Source organism: Triturus cristatus, chromosome 8 (assembly GCF_964204655.1).
Source record: "Triturus cristatus chromosome 8, aTriCri1.1, whole genome shotgun sequence".
NCBI classification, from domain to species: Eukaryota; Metazoa; Chordata; class Amphibia; order Caudata; family Salamandridae; genus Triturus; species Triturus cristatus.
The window spans coordinates 57,049,859-57,058,919 of NC_140591.1; the positions used below are offsets into that span (position 1 = coordinate 57,049,859).

General features: G+C 37.5%; 1 non-coding gene across 1 annotated transcript; it reads left to right on the forward strand.

Annotated features, from left to right (window-relative positions):
• Nucleotides 1-312: 312 nt before the first annotated feature.
• On the forward strand, nt 313-385 carry TRNAF-AAA (transfer RNA phenylalanine (anticodon AAA)). The gene has a single exon. It is a non-coding gene; the product is annotated as a tRNA-Phe (tRNA).
• The last annotated feature ends 8,676 nt before the right edge of the window (nt 386-9,061 follow it).

A 9,061-nucleotide genomic window follows, 5' to 3' on the forward strand; every position in this document is an offset into this window, starting at 1 on the left:
TTTTCAAAGTAAACTCTTGTCTGCATCAGCTTTCACTTCTCCTTGAACAAAGTTGTCAGTATTGAGATGACATAGCTTACCTACTTAGGCGACATACGTCTGTGTAATACAGTGCTGGTCCACTCAGAGTTTTAAAAGAAAAACGACCTAAAATTTATCCCAAAAACGCTACTCACCCATTTCACCAGTTAGCTGCTGAACAATGCAGGACACATTAAAACACAGCTCTAACCTCAGATTGAAAATCCAGGTTCTGCATCTCTGTTCTGGGATTGTTCAAAAAAAGAGGCTGAATACTATAACTGCTGGCAGGCCGAAATAGCTCAGTTGGGAGAGCGTTAGACTAAAGATCTAAAGGTCCCTGGTTCGATCCCGGGTTTCAGCACATTTTGAACTTCTGCTTTGCATGCCACAAAGACTATTTTGAGTCAACTCATATTGACTTTGTTTATAATGATCAAAACCTTTTATCAAGATAATCGACAATACAATTAATTCAACATATTATTTACTTTCTGTCTTTCTTTCAAACTTGCTTCCACCTCTCTTGTATTCAACTTTGCCTCCTTTATTTCCCAATTCTTCCTTTAATTGAAAGTAAAGCTTTGCCTGCATCAGCCTCCAGTTCCCCTTATACAAAACTGTTAGTAGTCAGATGACCTAGCTTGCCGACCCTCGCCATATAGGTCTGTGTTTCTGAGTATAAGTCCATTCATAGTTTACAAACATCATCTAACTAACTTGGCTCCTAAAAAGGAAATTCACCCATCAGACCAATTTAGCTACTGAATAATACTGGACAATTTAACACATAACTGCACATGCAGATAGAGTGACCAGGTTCTGAATTTATCTTTAACAATTATAAAAAATACAACAGAAAGCTGAAATTGCCAGCTGGATGAAATAGCTCAGTTGGGAGAGCAGTAGACTGAAGATCTAAAGGTCCCTGGTTCAATCCCGGGTTTAGGCTCATTTTGAACTTCTGCTTTGCATGCCACAAATGCTATTTGAGTCAACTCATATTGACGTTGTTTATAATGATCAAAACCTTTTATCAAGCTGATCGATAAGACAACCATTTCAACATATTTTTTACATTCTGTCTTTCTGTCAAACTTGCTTCCACCTCTCTTGTATTCAACTTTATCTGCTTTATTTGCCAATTCTTCCTTTAATTGAAAGTAAAGCTTTGCCTGCATCAGCCTCGAGTTCCCCTTATACAAAACTGTTAGTAGTGAGATGACCTAGTTTGCCTACCCTCCCCATATAGGTCTGTGTGTCTGAGTATAAGTCCATTCATAGTTTACAAACATCTTCTAACTAACTTGGCTCCTAAAAAGGAAATTCACCCATCAGACCAATTTAGCTGCTGAATAATATTGGACAATTTAACACATAACTGCACATGCAGATAGAATGACCAGGGTCTGCATTTATCTTTAACAATTATCAAAAATACAACAGAAAGCCAAAATGGCCAGCTGGATGAAATAGCTCAGTTGGGAGAGTGTTAGATTGAAAATCTAAAAGTCCCTTGTTCAATGTTGGGTTTCGGAAAAGTCTGAGAGATTTCTTGCTTCTCACAAAATATTTCTTGGTATCAGCTCAAGTTTTTCTTTCTTTATTTATCAAAATATTTGATCAACTGATCGACAACATGATCAATTCAACATAGAATTGTCTTTCTGTCCTCCTTCTAAATTTGCTTCCACCTCTCTTGCATTCAGCTTCGACTACAAATGTTTCCTATTTCATGCTTTTTTCTAAAGTAAACTCTTGTCTGCATCAGCTTCCACTTCTCCTTGAACACAGATTTCAGTATTCAGATGACATAGCTTACCTACTCAGGCCAAATACCTCTGTGTAATATGGTGCTAGTCCATTCAGAGTAAAAAACAAAAGCTACCTAACCTGGATCCGAAAAATGCTATTTACCTATTGCACCCGTTAACTGATGAATGATACAGGACATCTTAAAACATAGCTCTAGCATGAGGTTGAGCATCTATTTTCTTGGGAAGTTTAAAAGAAAGGATGAAGACCCAAACTACCAGCAGGCCGAAATAGCTCAGTTGGGAGAGCGTTAGACTGAAGATCCAAAGGTCCCTGCTTCAATCCCGGGTTTCGGCTCAATTTCAACTTCTGCTTTTCATGTCACAAAAGCTGTTTGGAGTTAAATCAACGCTCTTCTTTATCAAAATCTTTTATCAATCTGATCAACAACATAATCAATTCAACATATTATTTACTTTCTGTCTTCCTTTCAAACTTGCTTCCACCTCTCTTGTATTCAACTATGCCTCATTTATTTGCAACTTCTTGCTTTATTTTAAAGTAAAGCTTTGCCTGCATCAGCCTCCAATTCCCCTTATACAAAACTGTCAGCAGTCAGATGACATAGCTTGTACACCCTGGCCATATAGGTCTGTGTTTCAGAGTATAAGTCAATTCAGAGTTTAGAAAAAAAAATTCTACCTACCTTGTCCCCTAAAAAGGATATTCACTCATCAGACCAAGTTACCTGCTGAATGATACTGGACACTTTAACACATAACTATAAACGAAAATAGAATGACCAGGTTCTGTATGTATCGTCTACAATTATTAATAATACATCAGGAGGCCACAGGGACTTGTTGGCTGAAATATCTCAGTTGGGAGATCGTTAGACTGAAGAGCTTAAGGTACCTGATTCAATCCTGACTTTCAGCACAGTGAGAGGGATCCTACATTCTTGCAAAATATTTCTTGAAATCAGCTCTAGTTTTTTTTTCTTTATTTCTCAAAATATTTTATCAACTGATCAACAACATGATAACTTCAACAAAAAGTTGTCTTTCTGTCCTCCTTCTAAACTTGCTTCCACCTCTCTTGCCATCAGCTTTGATGACGAATTTATCCCATTTTATACTTTTTTCAAAGTAAACTCTTGTCTGCATCAGCTTTCACTTCTCCTTGAACAAAGTTGTCAGTATTGAGATGACATAGCTTACCTACTCAGGCGACATACGTCTGTGTAATACAGTGCTTGTCCACTCAGAGTTTTAAAAGAAAAACGACCTAACATTTATCCCAAAAACGCTACTCACCCATTTCACCAGTTAGCTGCTGAACAATGCAGGACACATTAAAACACAGCTCTAACCTCAGATTGAAAATCAAGGTTCTGCATCTCTGTTCTGGGATTGTTCAAAAAAAGAGGCTGAATACTATAGCTGCTGGCAGGCCGAAATAGCTCAGTTGGGAGAGCGTTAGACTGAATATCTGAAGGTCCCTGGTTCGATCCCGGGTTTTGGCACATTTTGAACTTCTGCTTTGCATGCCACAAAGACTATTTTGAGTCAACTCATATTGACTTTGTTTATAATGATCAAAACCTTTTATCAAGATAATCGACAATACAATTAATTCAACATATTATTTACTTTCTGTCTTTCTTTCAAACTTGCTTCCACCTCTCTTGTATTCAACTTTGCCTCCTTTATTTCCCAATTCTTCCTTTAATTGAAAGTAAAGCTTTGCCTGCATCAGCCTCCAGTTCCCCTTATACAAAACTGTTAGTAGTCAGATGACCTAGCTTGCCGACCCTCGCCATATAGGTCTGTGTTTCTGAGTATAAGTCCATTCATAGTTTACAAACATCATCTAACTAACTTGGCTCCTAAAAAGGAAATTCACCCATCAGACCAATTTAGCTACTGAATAATACTGGACAATTTAACACATAACTGCACATGCAGATAGAGTGACCAGGTTCTGCATTTATCTTTAACAATTATAAAAAATACTACAGAAAGCCGAAATTGCCAGCTGGATGAAATAGCTCAGTTGGGAGAGCAGTAGACTGAAGTTCTAAAGATCCCTGGTTCAATCCCGGGTTTAGGCTCATTTTGAACTTCTGCTTTGCATGCCACAAAGACTATTTTGAGTCAACTCATATTGACGTTGTTTATAATGATCAAAACCTTTTATCAAGCTGATCGATAAGACAACCATTTCAACATATTTTTTACATTCTGTCTTTCTGTCAAACTTGCTTCCACCTCTCTTGTATTCAACTTTACCTGCTTTATTTGCCAATTCTTCCTTTAATTGAAAGTAAAGCTTTGCCTGCATCAGCCTCGAGTTCCCCTTATACAAAACTGTTAGTAGTCAGATGACCTAGTTTGCCTACCCTCGCCATATAGGTCTGTGTGTCTGAGTATAAGTCCATTCATAGTTTACAAACATCTTCTAACTAACTTGGCTCCTAAAAAGGAAATTCACCCATCAGACCAATTTAGCTGCTGAATAATATTGGACAATTTAACACATAACTGCACATGCAGATAGAATGACCAGGGTCTGCATTTATCTTTAACAATTATCAAAAATACAACAGAAAGCCAAAATGGCCAGCTGGATGAAATAGCTCAGTTGGGAGAGTGTTAGATTGAAAATCTAAAAGTCCCTTGTTCAATGCTGGGTTTCGGAAAAGTCTGAGAGGTTTCTTGCTTCTCACAAAATATTTCTTGGTATCAGCTCAAGTTTTTCTTTCTTTATTTATCAAAATATTTGATCAACTGATCGACAACATGATCAATTCAACATAGAATTGTCTTTCTGTCCTCCTTCTAAATTTGCTTCCACCTCTCTTGCATTCAGCTTCGACTACAAATGTTTCCTATTTCATGCTTTTTTCTAAAGTAAACTCTTGTCTGCATCAGCTTCCACTTCTCCTTGAACACAGATTTCAGTATTCAGATGACATAGCTTACCTACTCAGGCCAAATACCTCTGTGTAATATGGTGCTAGTCCATTCAGAGTAAAAAACAAAAGCTACCTAACCTGGATCCGAAAAATGCTATTTACCTATTGCACCCGTTAACTGATGAATGATACAGGACATCTTAAAACATAGCTCTAGCATGAGGTTGAGCATCTATTTTCTTGGGAAGTTTAAAAGAAAGGATGAAGTCCCAAACTACCAGCAGGCCGAAATAGCTCAGTTGGGAGAGCGTTAGACTGAAGATCTAAAGGTCCCTGGTTCAATCCTGGGTTTCGGCACAATTTCAATTTCTGCTTTTCCTGTCACAAAAGCTGTTTGGAGTTAAATCAACGCTCTTCTTTATCAAAACCTTTTATCAATCTGATCAACAACACAATCAATTCAACATATTATTTACTTTCTGTCTTCCTTTCAAACTTGCTTCCACCTCTCTTGTATTCAACTATGCCTCATTTATTTGCAACTTCTTGCTTTATTTTAAAGTAAAGCTTTGCCTGCATCAGCCTCCAATTCCCCTTATACAAAACTGTCAGTAGTCAGATGACATAGCTTGTACACCCTGGCCATATAGGTCTGTGTTTCAGAGTATAAGTCAATTCAGAGTTTAGAAAAAAAAATTCTACCTACCTTGTCCCCTAAAAAGGATATTCACTCATCAGACCAAGTTACCTGCTGAATGATACTGGACACTTTAACACATAACTATAAACGAAAATAGAATGACCAGGTTCTGTATGTATCGTCTACAATTATTAATAATACATCAGGAGGCCACAGGGACTTGTTGGCTGAAATATCTCAGTTGGGAGATCGTTAGACTGAAGAGCTTAAGGTACCTGATTCAATCCTGACTTTCAGCACAGTGCGAGGGGATCCTACATTCTTGCAAAATATTTCTTGAAATCAGCTCTAGTTTTTTTTTCTTTATTTCTCAAAATATTTTATCAACTGATCAACAACATGATAACTTCAACAAAAAGTTGTCTTTCTTTCCTCCTTCTAAACTTGCTTCCACCTCTCTTGCCATCAGCTTTGATGACGAATTTATCCCATTTTATACTTTTTTCAAAGTAAACTCTTGTCTGCATCAGCTTTCACTTCTCCTTGAACAAAGTTGTCAGTATTGAGATGACATAGCTTACCTACTCAGGCGACATACGTCTGTGTAATACAGTGCTGGTCCACTCAGAGTTTTAAAAGAAAAACGACCTAACATTTATCCCAAAAACGCTACTCACCCATTTCACCAGTTAGCTGCTGAACAATGCAGGACACATTAAAACACAGCTCTAACCTGAGATTGAAAATCCAGGTTCTGCATCTCTGTTCTGGGATTGTTCAAAAAAAGAGGCTGAATACTATAGCTGCTGGCAGGCCGAAATAGCTCAGTTGGGAGAGCGTTAGACTGAAGATCTAAAGGTCCCTGGTTCGATCCTGGGTTTTGGCACATTTTGAACTTCTGCTTTGCATGCCACAAAGACTATTTTGAGTCAACTCATATTGACTTTGTTTATAATGATCAAAACCTTTTATCAAGATAATCGACAATACAATTAATTCAACATATTATTTACTTTCTGTCTTTCTTTCAAACTTGCTTCCACCTCTCTTGTATTCAACTTTGCCTCCTTAATTTCCCAATTCTTCCTTTAATTGAAAGTAAAGCTTTGCCTGCATCAGCCTCCAGTTCCCCTTATACAAAACTGTTAGTAGTCAGATGACCTAGCTTGCCGACCCTCGCCATATAGGTCTGTGTTTCTGAGTATAAGTCCATTCATAGTTTACAAACATCATCTAACTAACTTGGCTCCTAAAAAGGAAATTCACCCATCAGACCAATTTAGCTACTGAATAATACTGGACAATTTAACACATAACTGCACATGCAGATAGAGTGACCAGGTTCTGCATTTATCTTTAACAATTATAAAAAATACAACAGAAAGCCGAAATTGCCAGCTGGATGAAATAGCTCAGTTGGGAGAGCAGTAGACCGAAGATCTAAAGGTTCCTGGTTCAATCCCGGGTTTAGGCACATTTTGAACTTCTGCTTTGCATGCCACAAATGCTATTTGGAGTCAACTCATATTGACGTTGTTTATAATGATCAAAACCTTTTATCAAGCTGATCGATAAGACAACCATTTCAACATATTTTTTACATTCTGTCTTTCTGTCAAACTTGCTTCCACCTCTCTTGTATTCAACTTTACCTGCTTTATTTGCCAATTCTTCCTTTAATTGAAAGTAAAGCTTTGCCTGCATCAGCCTCGAGTTCCCCTTATACAAAACTGTTAGTAGTCAGATGACCTAGTTTGCCTACCCTCGCCATATAGGTCTGTGTGTCTGAGTATAAGTCCATTCATAGTTTACAAACATCTTCTAACTAACTTGGCTCCTAAAAAGGAAATTCACCCATCAGACCAATTTAGCTGCTGAATAATATTGGACAATTTAACACATAACTGCACATGCAGATAGAATGACCAGGGTCTGCATTTATCTTTAACAATTATCAAAAATACAACAGAAAGCCAAAATGGCCAGCTGGATGAAATAGCTCAGTTGGGAGAGTGTTAGATTGAAAATTTAAAAGTCCCTTGTTCAATGCTGGGTTTCAGAAAAGTCTGAGAGGTTTCTTGCTTCTCACAAAATATTTCTTGGTATCAGCTCAAGTTTTTCTTTCTTTATTTATCAAAATATTTGATCAACTGATCGACAACATGATCAATTCAACATAGAATTGTCTTTCTGTCCTCCTTCTAAATTTGCTTCCACCTCTCTTGCATTCAGCTTCGACTACAAATGTTTCCTATTTCATGCTTTTTTGTAAAGTAAACTCTTGTCTGCATCAGCTTCCACTTCTCCTTGAACACAGATTTCAGTATTCAGATGACATAGCTTACCTACTCAGGCCAAATAGCTCTGTGTAATATGGTGCTAGTCCATTCAGAGTAAAAAAAAAGCTACCTAACCTGGATCCGAAAAATGCTATTTACCTATTGCACCCGTTAACTGATGAATGATACAGGACATCTTAAAACATAGCTCTAGCATGAGGTTGAGCATCTATTTTCTTGGGAAGTTTAAAAGAAAGGATGAAGACCCAAACTGCCAGCAGGCCGAAATAGCTCATTTGGGAGAACGTTAGACTGAAGATCTAAAGGTCCCTGGTTCAATCCCGGGTTTCGGCACAATTTCAACTTCTGCTTTTCATGTCACAAAAGCTGTTTGGAGTTAAATCAACGCTCTTCTTTATCAAAACCTTTTATCAATCTGATCAACAACACAATCAATTCAACATATTATTTACTTTCTGTCTTCCTTTCAAACTTGCTTCCACCTCTCTTGTATTCAACTATGCCTCATTTATTTGCAACTTCTTGCTTTATTTTAAAGTAAAGCTTTGCCTGCATCAGCCTCCAATTCCCCTTATACAAAACTGTCAGTAGTCAGATGACATAGCTTGTACACCCTGGCCATATAGGTCTGTGTTTCAGAGGATAAGTCAATTCAGAGTTTAGAAAAAAAAATTCTACCTACCTTGTCCCCTAAAAAGGATATTCACTCATCAGACCAAGTTACCTGTTGAATGATACTGGACACTTTAACACATAACTATAAACGAAAATAGAATGACCAGGTTCTGTATGTATCGTCTACAATTATTAATAATACATCAGGAGGCCACAGGGACTTGTTGGCTGAAATATCTCAGTTGGGAGATCGTTAGACTGAAGAGCTTAAGGTACCTGATTCAATCCTGACTTTCAGCACAGTGCGAGGGATCCTACATTCTTGCAAAATATTTCTTGAAATCAGCTCTAGTTTTTTTTTCTTTATTTGTCAAAATATTTTATCAACTGATCAACAACATGATAACTTCAACAAAAAGTTGTCTTTCTCTCCTCCTTCTAAACTTGCTTCCACCTCTCTTGCCATCAGCTTTGATGACGAATTTATCCCATTTTATACTTTTTTCAAAGTAAACTCTTGTCTGCATCAGCTTTCACTTCTCCTTGAACAAAGTTGTCAGTATTGAGATGACATAGCTTACCTACTCAGGCGACATACGTCTGTGTAATACAGTGCTTGTCCACTCAGAGTTTTAAAAGAAAAACGACCTAACATTTATCCCAAAAACGCTACTCACCCATTTCACCAGTTAGCTGCTGAACAATGCAGGACACATTAAAACACAGCTCTAACCTCAGATTGAAAATCCAGGTTCTGCATCTCTGTTCTGGGATTGTTCAAAAAAAGAGGCTGAATACTATAGCTGCTGGCAG